The sequence below is a fragment of the Lucilia sericata genome, unplaced genomic scaffold (genome assembly GCF_015586225.1).
Source record: "Lucilia sericata isolate MDLA Ls3-8-SP2 unplaced genomic scaffold, ASM1558622v1 Contig000514F_arrow, whole genome shotgun sequence".
NCBI classification, from domain to species: domain Eukaryota; kingdom Metazoa; phylum Arthropoda; class Insecta; order Diptera; family Calliphoridae; genus Lucilia; species Lucilia sericata.
In genome coordinates, this window is record NW_023994527.1 from 225,001 (window position 1) to 237,402 (window position 12,402).

General features: G+C 29.0%; 1 protein-coding gene across 1 annotated transcript in view; it reads right to left on the reverse strand.

Annotated features, from left to right (window-relative positions):
- The window catches only part of LOC119605737 (putative uncharacterized protein DDB_G0277255), a 220,936-nt gene that overhangs the window by 160,459 nt on the left and 48,075 nt on the right, over positions 1-12,402 (reverse strand). Inside the window, exon 2 of the mRNA XM_037959014.1 lies at positions 1,236-1,552. The gene's annotated coding sequence lies outside the window, so the exon portion shown is untranslated. The remainder of the gene's footprint in view (positions 1-1,235; positions 1,553-12,402) is intronic.

The window sequence follows — 12,402 nt, forward strand, 5'->3', positions numbered from 1 at the left end:
AGCTTTTTCATAAAAACCTTTAGAAAAGCTTTATCATAAAAAACTTTAGAAAAGCTTTATCATAAAAAGCTTTAGAAAAGCGTTATTATAAAAAGCTTTAGAAAAGCTTTATCATAAAAAGCTTTATGATTGATTTTTGAAATGATTTTATTAAAGAGCTTTAGGAAAGCTTTTTATTAAAAAGCTTTAGACAAGCTTTGTTATAAAAAGCTTTTAAAAGCTTTATCATAAAAGGCTTTGTAAAAGCTTTATCATAAAAAGCTTTAAAAATCTTTTCCATAAACAACTCAGTTTTCTAAAGTTTTTATAGTCTGCCATTGATCTAGACTGCAGTATCTTAGACATAGAAGACTGGAACATATTACATATATAATAACACTAAACTAAAAATTTTCCAATTGGACAAAAACGGTCAATGAACAAAATGTACTGCTCTCAAAAAGCATCTGTAGAATTCTTAACCAATAAAATTTTTGGTACATTTCCATTGATGAAATTTAAACGATAACCAAAAGAGGTCAAATGGATATTTTAACTTTTGGCCATGTTAATAAACTGTAATAACACTTCTTGAAATCCCCGGTGTGCAAAAAAAATGAAATAATTCTAAATTAGTGTTAACTTTAAAAGTTGATATTTTCAACATTAAAATTAATTTATTTTTATACGGTTTTAACACGTTAAGCTTGACCATTCATTCATCTTCTTTATTTTTCTGTTTGCACCATGTGTTTTTGTATTAAATTTCTTTTTCTTTTATTTTTTCAATTTAACTATTTCATTTAGCAGTTCAATAAACTTTAGTGCTTCCAAGTATATTATATTATTTTTCTTTTAATTCCCCCTTTTATTGTCTTCTTCTTTTTGTATATTCCGCATTTGACCTAAATTTATGGCGATTTGCTATTTTTTAATTTTGTTTTATTACTTTGCATTTAAATGCAATTTTTCAATTAACATTTTTTTGTGAGTGTCCAATTTGATCATTTTCAATGTTTATTGTGTGTTGGATGGCCGGTTGGCCGGCCGTTTTATTTTTCTGCAGTTCCTTCGTTAATTTTCGTTTGAAATTGTTGCTTATTTAGCAATTTTTTTTTTTTTTTTTGCTAAAACTTTTGTTAATTTTTCTTACTAGTTAATTGCATTTGTGTATTTTAGTACAAATAACTGTATTTGTTTGTTTTGGGTTTTTTTGTAGTATTTTAAATAATTTTGTTTTTTTTTTTGCAACTTACCTTTAACGTTTTTACTTTTTCGCTCTGCAAAATTTAGTTTGAGTTTTGTAGTTAAAGTTGCAGCTGCTGAAGTTAAACTCAACTTAACTGAAGCATGTATTTGGGTTTAATATCAATTTTGTTTTTTCAATAAACAAAAATTGATATTTTTTGTTTACCGCAAAAACTCGCATAAATAACATAAAGAAATGATATGAAATTTTAGTGAAAACTATTTTTTTTTAATATTTTCTCAATTTGTTGATTTCGTTTAACTTTTTTGAGGGCTTTCAAAACGATTTTGCACTGAACAAAATTTACATGGTTTATTTTGAAAACTGTAAAGAGAGGAGAGAGAGAAAATAGAAAATTAATTAATTAAAATTGTTGCCAAATAAATAGTAATATATGACGTTAAAAATATAAGTCTGGTATGTCCGGCCACTATCCCGCTATAAATGTATATATTAATCCTTATCGGTTCAGTGTCCATTTTTGTATTTGAACCAATCGCGTCAATGTGATCGAATTCAAAGATTTGTTTGCATACATATTAACAAGGTTGCCATGATCCATATGATCAGTCCCCAGTATTGTTGAATTTTCAAAGAGTAAACTGAAGACCTTATATAGGTCGGTCAATCGATCCCCATATACACACATGGATAAGCAGACAAAAGGAACAAAGAAAGATAGACAGACAGACAAACAGACAGACAGACAGACAGACAGACAGACAGATAGACAAAGAGAATGAAAGAAATACAGATAGTCAGACAGATAGTTGATAGAAAAGCTTTTTTGATAGAAAAGTTTGTTTTTTGATAGAAAAGCTTTTTTGATAGAAAGGCTTTTTTTATATGTTTTAAGAAAAGCTTTTTCATAAATTGTTTGAGAAAAGCTTTTCATAGAAAGCTTTATAAAAGCTATTTTACAAAATACTATAGAAAAGCTTTTTCATGAAATAATTAGAAAACAATTTTTATTAAGAGTTTTAGAAAAGACAAAAAAGCTTTAGAAATGCTTTTCATAAACATTTTTTGAAAATCTTTTTACTAAAACGCATTAGGAAAGCTTTTAGGAAGAGTTTTTCTACAAAGTTTTAGGAACGCTTTTTAATAGAATAGAAATACTTTTTACCAGAAAGCTTTAGAAATACTTTTTATACAAAAATTAGAAAAACTCTATTCATAGAAAGCTTTAGTAAATCTTTTTAATAAGCTTTAAGGTGTTTTTATAGAAAGCTTTAAGGAAGACAGAGGTTTAAGAAAGCTTTAGAAAAGCTTTTTGATAGAAGGCCTTAGAAATCCTTTTTAATAGAAAGCTTTAGAAATGTTTTTAATAGAAAGCTTTAGATATGCTTTTTAATAAAAAGCTTTAGATATGCTTTTTAATAAAAAGCTTAAAAAAAATTGCTATAATAAGGTGCAGAAATGTTTTTGTATCCAATGTTTTAGAAAAGTTTATCGTTAAAAAAACTGTAGTAAGCTTTTCATAAAAACATTTGAAAAACTAAATTCATAGAAAGCTTTAGTAAATCGTTATAAGCTGTAAGGAGGAGTTTTAATAGAAAGCATTAGAAAAGCTTTTTAATAGAAAGCTTTAAAAACGCATTTTTTTAGAAAAGATTTTTAATAGGAAGCTTATAAAAATCATTTTGATAGAAAGCTTTAGGAAAGCTTTTTATAGAAACCATTAGAAAAACTTGTCATAATAAGCTGCAGAAATAAATTTTTATGTAAAGTTTTAAAAAAGCTTATCATAGAAAACGGTTGTAAGCTTTTTTATAGAAACATTAGAAAAACTTTGTATAAAATATTCATAAAAACTCTATTCATAAAAAGCTTTACTGAAACTTTTTAATAAGCTTAAGAAAAGCTTAAGGAGGTGTTCTAATAGAAAGCTTAAGGGAAGCTTTTTAACAGAAAGGTTTATGAAAGTTGTATGAAAACTTTTTCTTTAAGGTTTTTCATAGAATGGTTCAGAAAAAGTTTTTCATTAACATTTTTAGAAAAAATGTTTTCAGAAAGACTTGTTAGAAAATTCTATAGAAAAAATTGCTCATGAGCAGCAAAAAATAGTTCAAAAGTAACTTAGAAAAGCTTTTCCATCAAAAGCTTTGGATATAGATTTCATTAAAAGATTTTGAAAGGCTTTTTCAAACAAAGTTTTAGAAAAGCTTTTTTTATAAAAAACATTCTGTAAAAGACGGAAAAATCTTTATAATTTTTTTCATAGAAGGCTTTAGAAAAGCTTTTTTGCTATAGATGGTATTATTAAAGCTTACCATAAAAAGCTTTAGAAAACTTGTTCTTTAAAAGCTTTAGAAAAGCTGCTTCATCATGCTATTTAACATATGTTATTGATAGTGGTTGGAATTTTTGGACAGTTTAACCAGGATTCTAGACCAAAAAATCTCAGAAATTTTTCCCGACATTAACCCGGCATAGAAACCCTAATAACAATTATTTACATTGCCATACATAAAAATTATCATTAAATCTTTAAAAATTTATTGCATTAAATTCAATTAAAAACGTTTTTATTATAAACAAGAAAACGACCACCATTCAATTTAAACCGTTAAATAACGATTAACTGTTAGTCATTCTTATTAACGAATTTAAGAATGAATGAGGATTTGTAATGAATGAATTTGCAATGAGTTTAAGCTTGAAAAAAAAAGTGTTAAAAAAGTTGCAGATACAAGCAAACTGATGACCGTAATTTACAGCAATTCAATGATTTTGACAGCGAAAAAGAAGATAAATGTACAATGAAATACATAAAAACTAAAGAGATATACGAATTTATATAATCCACGAATAGTTTGGTTTAACTTTGACTAAAGATGATGTATGAGAGTAATGTTTATTACACTCCTAGAGTCATAGATTAAAAGCAGTGAAGGGCAATTTTTAGTTAAATTTTATGTAGGTGTCTTTGGTTTTAAAGAAGTTATAACAAAGACAAAAGTAATAGCTTACAGTACATATTATTACCCCTGCACTTGTACATACAATTTGCAAAACTACCCATGACTGTTTAAAAGCTTAAACACGGAGAGTTTTGAAGTCAATTTAAATGATGGAGTGTGAGTTTGAATGTATTAAAAACTAAGTATCTTGTATTTTGGTTGTTGAATGTTAATTTTAATTAATATTAAAATTTAATTATAGTAATTAAATAAATTTATGATAATGACTGCTAAAGAAGAAAATGAAAAAACTGAAAAACATAAAACAACTTAAAAGAAGAAACATTGAAACATTAAAAGCTTAACTTTAAAGTCCACTATAAGAAACTAAACAACACCCTACAGTTTGCACAAAAAATTAATTTAAATTTCCTTTTAATGCTAAAAATATTAAACTCTATTAAATTAATTACAATTTTTATAGTTTCATTTTGTGTTATTTTTTTAATTCTAAAACCATAAAACCAAAAAAAAAGCTCTCGATTTGTTTATTAGAGCAAACATTATTAAGTTTTAATGTACAAAAACTTTAATAAACTCTAAACAAAACATAAACTCATTAAAGCATTTTAATTAATCAATAAATAAACAAGTTAACTTTTAGCAGAGTAAACGTATACTTGTTTAATATACTGTAGGGTATTCAAGTAAATTTAAATTAATTAGAGCACAACTTATTAATTATGTGTTCAAAGTATTAACAAAAAAACTAAAAAAATATAAAATTCAATATTATTTTAGGCAATAATAGTTAATGGTGTTGGAGTGTAAATTTCAAAAAATACTTATACATTTACTAAAAGAGTAATTAAGATAAGTATGAAATATTCAACAATTAAATGACGAAATCTCATACAACAGTTATAAAATTAAACTCTATATTAATAATGTTGTAAAAATAACAAAATTTTGTGTTACATTTAATGAAAGTACTAAACCTTAAGGCAAAATTTAGGGACCAGCTATATCCTTTTCAAATTTCAACTAAAAACGGTCAAATAGACTAAACTATAGACTAGACTATAGACTAGATTATAGACTAGATTATAGAATAGATTATAGACCAGACTAGACTAGACTAGACTAGACTATAGACTAGACTAGACTAGACTATAGACTAGACTATAGATTAGACTATAGACTAGACTATAGACTAGACTATAGACTAGACTATAGACTAGACTATAGACTAGACTATAGACTAGACTATAGACTAGACTATAGACTAGACTATAGACTAGACTATAGACTAGACTATAGACTAGACTATAGACTAGACTATAGACTAGACTATAGACTAGACTATATACTAGACTATAGACTAGACTATAGACTAGACTATAGACTAGACTATAGACTAGACTATAGACTAGACTATGGACTAGACTATAGACTAGACTATAGACTAGACTATAGACTAGACTATAGACTAGACTATAGACTAGACTATAGACTAGACTATAGACTAGACTATAGACTAGACTATAGACTAGACTATAGACTAGACTATAGACTAGACTATAGACTAGACTATAGACTAGACTATAGACTAGACTATAGACTATAGACTAGACTATAGACTAGACTATAGTCTATAGACTAGACTATAGACTAGACTATAGACTAGACAATAGACTAGACTATAGACTATAGACTAGACTAGACTAGACTAGACTAGACTAGACTAGACTAGACTAGAATAGACTAGACTAGACTAGACTACTAGACTAGACTAGACTAGATATAGACTAGACTATAGACTAGACTATAGACTAGACTATAGACTAGACTATAGACTAGACTATAGACTAGACTATAGACTAGACTATAGACTAGACTATAGACTAGACTATAGACTAGACTATAGACTAGACTATAGACTAGACTATAGACTAGACTATAGACTAGACTATAGACTAGACTATAGACTAGACTATAGACTAGACTATAGACTAGACTATAGACTAGACTATAGACTAGACTATAGACTAGACTATAGACTAGACTATAGACTAGACTATAGACTAGACTATAGACTAGACTATAGACTAGACTATAGACTAGACTATAGACTAGACTATAGACTAGACTATAGACTAGACTATAGACTAGACTATAGACTAGACTATAGACTAGACTATAGACTAGACTATAGACTAGACTATAGACTAGACTATAGACTAGACTATAGACTAGAATATAGACTAGACTATAGACTAGACTATAGACAAGACTATAGACTAGACTATAGACTAGACTATAGACTAGACTATAGACTAGACTATAGACTAGACTATAGACTAGACTATAGACTAGACTATAGACTATAGACTAGACTATAGACTAGACTATAGACTAGACTATAGACTATAGACTAGACTATAGACTAGACTATAGACTAGACTATAGACTAGACTATAGACTAGACTATAGACTAGACTATAGACTAGACTATAGACTAGACTATAGACTAGACTATAGACTAGACTATAGACTAGACTATAGACTAGACTATAGACTAGACTATAGACTAGACTATAGACTAGACTATAGACTAGACTATAGACTAGACTATAGACTAGACTATAGACTAGACTATAGACTAGACTATAGACTAGACTATAGACTAGACTATAGACTAGACTATAGACTAGACTATAGACTAGACTATAGACTAGACTATAGACTATAGACTAGACTAGACTATAGACTAGACTATAGACTAGACTATAGACTAGACTATAGACTAGACTATAGACTAGACTATAGACTAGACTATAGACTAGACTATAGACTAGACTATAGACTAGACTATAGACTAGACTATAGACTAGACTATAGACTAGACTATAGACTAGACTAGACTATAGACTAGACTATAGACTAGACTATAGACTAGACTATAGACTAGACTATAGACTAGACTATAGACTAGACTATAGACTAGACTATAGACTAGACTATAGACTAGACTATAGACTAGACTATAGACTAGACTATAGACTAGACTATAGACTAGACTATAGACTAGACTATAGACTAGACTATAGACTAGACTATAGACTAGACTATAGACTAGACTATAGACTAGACTATAGACTAGACTATAGACTAGACTATAGACTAGACTATAGACTAGACTATAGACTAGACTATAGACTAGACTATAGACTAGACTATAGACTAGACTATAGACTAGACTATATAGACTATAGACGACTATAGACTAGACTATAGACTAGACTATAGACTAGACTATAGACTAGACTATAGACTAGACTATAGACTAGACTATAGACTAGACTATAGACTAGACTATAGACTAGACTATAGACTAGACTATAGACTAGACTATAGACTAGACTATAGACTAGACTATAGACTAGACTATAGACTAGACTATAGACTAGACTATAGACTAGACTATAGACTAGACTATAGACTAGACTATAGACTAGACTATAGACTAGACTATAGACTAGACTATACTAGACTATAGACTAGACTATAGACTAGACTATAGACTAGACTATAGACTAGACTATAGACTAGACTATAGACTAGACTATAGACTAGACTATAGACTAGACTATAGACTAGACTTATAGACTAGACTATATAGACTAGACTATAGACTAGAACTATATAGACTAGACTATATAGACTTGACTATATAGACTAGACTATAGACTAGACTATAGACTAGACTATATAGACTAGACTATATAGACTAGACTATGGACTAGACTATATAGACTAGACTATATAGACTAGACTATATAGACTAGACTATATAGACTAGACTATATAGACAGACCATATAGACTAGACTTTAGACTAGACTATAGACTAGACTATAGACTAGACTATAGACTAGACTATAGACTAGACTATAGACTAGACTATAGACTAGACTATAGACTAGACTATAGACTAGACTATAGACTAGACTATAGACTAGACTATAGACTAGACTATAGACTAACTATAGACTAGACTATAGACTAGACTATAGACTAGACTATAGACTAGACTATATAGACTAGACTATAAACTAGACTATATAGACTAGACTATAAACTAGACTATAAAGTAGACTATAGACTAGACTATATAGACTAGACTATAGACTAGACTATAGACTAGACTATAGACTAGTCTTCGACTCTGAACGGTGATCACGTGCATTTTGAACAAACAGAAGAGACAAGGCGAAGCGAAGTGCTTTTATTTCGGCAGCTCACAGTGGTATAGGAAAAAAAAAAGAGGGAAATAATTCGGTAACTTCTAAACGGTTAATCCGATTTTAATGAAATTTGGTGTGCACAAAGAGGAGGTGTTGTCGAGTTTAGGTTTTGAATTTGGACCTTATAGGCCAACCAGGGGCCCGGCGGGGGGTCCTCAAATTAGGACACCTCGGCTATGTTAAATTTTTAAAACGATCCTATTTCTTCATTTGAGTTCCGATTTAAAAAAAATTTCGTATATAGAATCTCCTCATCGAGCACTATAAAAAATGTCGTAGCAGTAAATTATCTCTTATAGTTTAGGAGATATTCGCATTTGAATATTAAAATTTTAAAATTTTTACCGTCCTTACTTTAGTTTTTTTGATAATAGCAGGTCCAAATATTTCCGATTTTCGCCATTTTTTTTTATTTGCTTAACAACAAGTTTATATACCAAGCAGTGAAAGAATTATGTAAAAATCATGACTGAGTCCAAAGTTATAGGCATTTAAATTTAAAAAATTAAAAAAAGGCGATTTTTTGTCATTTTTTTGGGAAAAAAGTATCTTTTTCTTTTTAAGTTATCTAAAAAGTTTCTAAGAAGATGTATATAGAATTTATACTTTTTGGAAAGCTGACTTTACATAAAATACGATAAATGAAACAAAACCTAAAAATTTTTGATACCGAGGGGACCAGGTCCATCCAAAAAAACCCTATTTTTTATGGAAAATTAAATTTTGAGCAAAAATTCTCAAATCGCATAGTCGATATCAAATTATAGTGACCTGTTTTATATGACCCAATAAGTTCTTAATCATTTTGTAACGGGTTTCGATAACCCCGCCCCTGGTATGGATATAATAGGCAAAAAACCAAAAAATCCCATTTTTGGGATTTTTTAAAACTTTTTTGGGAATTCCGGGATTTCTAATAAGAAAATTCGAAATTTTTATTTAATTTTGGATTTTGAGTAAAAAAATCTACCTAACTGTAAAATTTCATCAAAAAATATTCATAAATAAAATTTTTATTGCAATTTGAAAAATTTGTATCTTCGCAAAAACTGAATAAAAAACATTTTTTAATTTTTTTTAAAAAAAGTATTCCGCGAATTTTTTAATTTTCAAAAATTATATACAGTTTTGAAAAATAGACAAAATTACCTTTCCATTGATATATAACATGCCTACCTAATGTTTTTTAAGTGACAAATTAATTAGGGAAAACTCAACATCTTTTAGAAAATTTACCTAGCACTATTATTTTCATCCATATATGTAACAAATTTAAGAGTTAACCTTATGGATGAAAATAATAGTGCTAGGCAAATTTTCTAAAAGATAATTTACTGCTATACGAAATTTTTTTTAAATCGGAACTCAAATGAAGAAATAGGATCGTTTTAAAAATTTAACATAGCCGAGGTGTCCTAATTTGAGGACCCCCCGCCGGGCCCCTGGTTGGCCTATAAGGTCCAAATTCAAAACCTAAACTCGACAGCACCTCCTCTTTGTGCATACCAAATTTCATTAAAATCGGATTAACCGTTTAGAAGTTACCGAATTATTTCCCTCTTTTTTTTTTTCCTATACCACTGTGCAGCTACGCGCTTTATGTTAGCAGAAGCAGATAAACAAGATGACATGCGAAATACCAAACCGGGCGATCCACGACTCGTACAGCTATCAGGAGAAGTTTAGCAGGTTATTTAATAATAACAAGCAGAAAAGATGACTAGATCACTTAAACAGTTGCAACTTAGATTCTGGTATCAGTAAGTTATAGTTGTTAATCGATCTGTTTACAATCTGATGACAGCGTCGCAATAACTGTTGCAGATGACACCAAACTATCTAAGGCAATTGGTTCCGACGTAGTACCCATGCTGTTGTTAAAACATACTGGTGAGATGGGAGTTGAGTACTATGTTATTTGCATGCTGACCTATATCGCTCCTTGATGAACTAAGCGATTGTGGGAATAATTATATCGGTCTTCTTTGCTATAGCCAGCAAAGTCATCATCAAAACTCTTCACCACCTGGACGATGAAAGTAAGTCGAAATCTTGGCATTGTAATCCTAAATTCTGACTGTGCACCACCCAAATATTGTTGAGGGTAACCTTTAACAGCTATTTACTGCCTTAGCTTATGCCACTACAATCACTCACAAATTGTAGAAGTAGAAATAGGGCTTTAAAGCTCTTGCTTGGTTATCGTGGTAGTTCACTCTACGGGAACAGTCAAGTATAATATTAGATCTAACCTGTAGCCATTAGAAATCTCATGTCATTAATTTTTCACTCTTATATCTCAAGTTTGGTTATGAAGTAACTGCCAAAAAAAAACTGTTTCGCTTCACAGAGAATATGAAAGACCTTTCTTCCTTTTCCCTGCCTTTACAAATGCGACAGTATTCAGTGAAGAGGAAACCAAGCCGATTTGCAATTCTGTCTAGCACCCAGTGTCCTCCCATTACTGCTAGCAATATCGATACATCCCACCTATTTGATAGTATAAGAGTATAGTTAAAGAAGAGCTGCTTGACTATCTGCAAAAATTGCTATGTTGACACGAATACTGAGATCATGTAGTACCCTATAGGCTGACATTATTGCAAATATTTCAATCTGAAAAACTCTACAATTGTTGGGTGGAACCAAAACCGCAATCGACCACAAATGCGGGTGTCCCTGATGAAAGACGAGTATCCGTGTATCGAGAATGAGATATCAGTATAATAGATCTGAGAGCAATATTAAATATATGTATCAAAAAAATTATATTTGTTTTAACAAAAATAATTTATTTATAATAAAACCGACCTAGTATAACAACTGGACTACTTCCTCACCAACGATAAAAAAAGTAACTCATTCACATTCTAGTATAAAAATAATTTTATAAATAAATTAAAATGCAAAATTATTTATAAATATTAAACACAATTATAACACTTTATCTGCTCTAACTCGGTACATTGACCACTTGTAGAATTAAAAAATAAAAAAACATTTTTGATAAATTAATTATTTCAACTCAAAATCTTTTGTTAAACATGTTCTGATTTTAACATATAGTGATTAATTAATTAAATTTATTGTATTCGTTTGTGATTTTGTAAAAGAGGAATAAAAACAAATTTAGTAGAACAATATGAAGTGTTTTTTAACAATTTGTTTTATTTTTTTTTTCCAAGCCACACCTCTCTCATGTTTTATTTAAATTTTGCTGTGGGACTAATGCTACTTTTAGTTAAAACCGGTAATAATGAGGGTGTTTAAGGCATTTGGAATTTTATTTGTAATACCTATTTTAAATAAAATTTTTTAGGCATGCATATCTTATTTTAAACATATGCATATTTTTAGCTATAACTGCTACATTTGCCCCACTGTTTAACCTACTTTGTTGCCAAAATAAAAACCAAATGTCAAATGTGACTTTTGCAGTCAAACGTTAATGAATTGAAGTTTTTAATTTTATAAAATGAAAAAATTTCTCAAAACTTAATGCTTGATTAGTTTGTAGATCAGATTTCAGCAATCTATACAAATTATTTAACTATTTATTTCACTTTTAAAAAAGCATTTAAGTAATTTGTTAGAATCAACAATTAGTTTTTTTTTACTATTAGTTATTGGCATCCAATTGTTTATTATGAAAATTGATTTCAAATTAAAAGAATATTTAATCCAGAGGAAAATTAAGTCAAGCGTGTGGGAAATTTTTTTTAATTATTAGTTACAATTTACAATTAATTTATTGTTGCTTTGAGTTTAAAATGAAAGATAATTTGAATTACATATCAAAATAATTGTTCATTTATTTAATTGACTACTGTTGAATAAGCAAAACAAGACTATAAACTGGAATATAGTCAAGATTTTTAAAATAAACTGTAGGCTGGTCTATAGTCCAAACCATTCTATAGAGTGTCTATTGTCAAGACTATAAAACTGTCTATAGTCAAGACTAT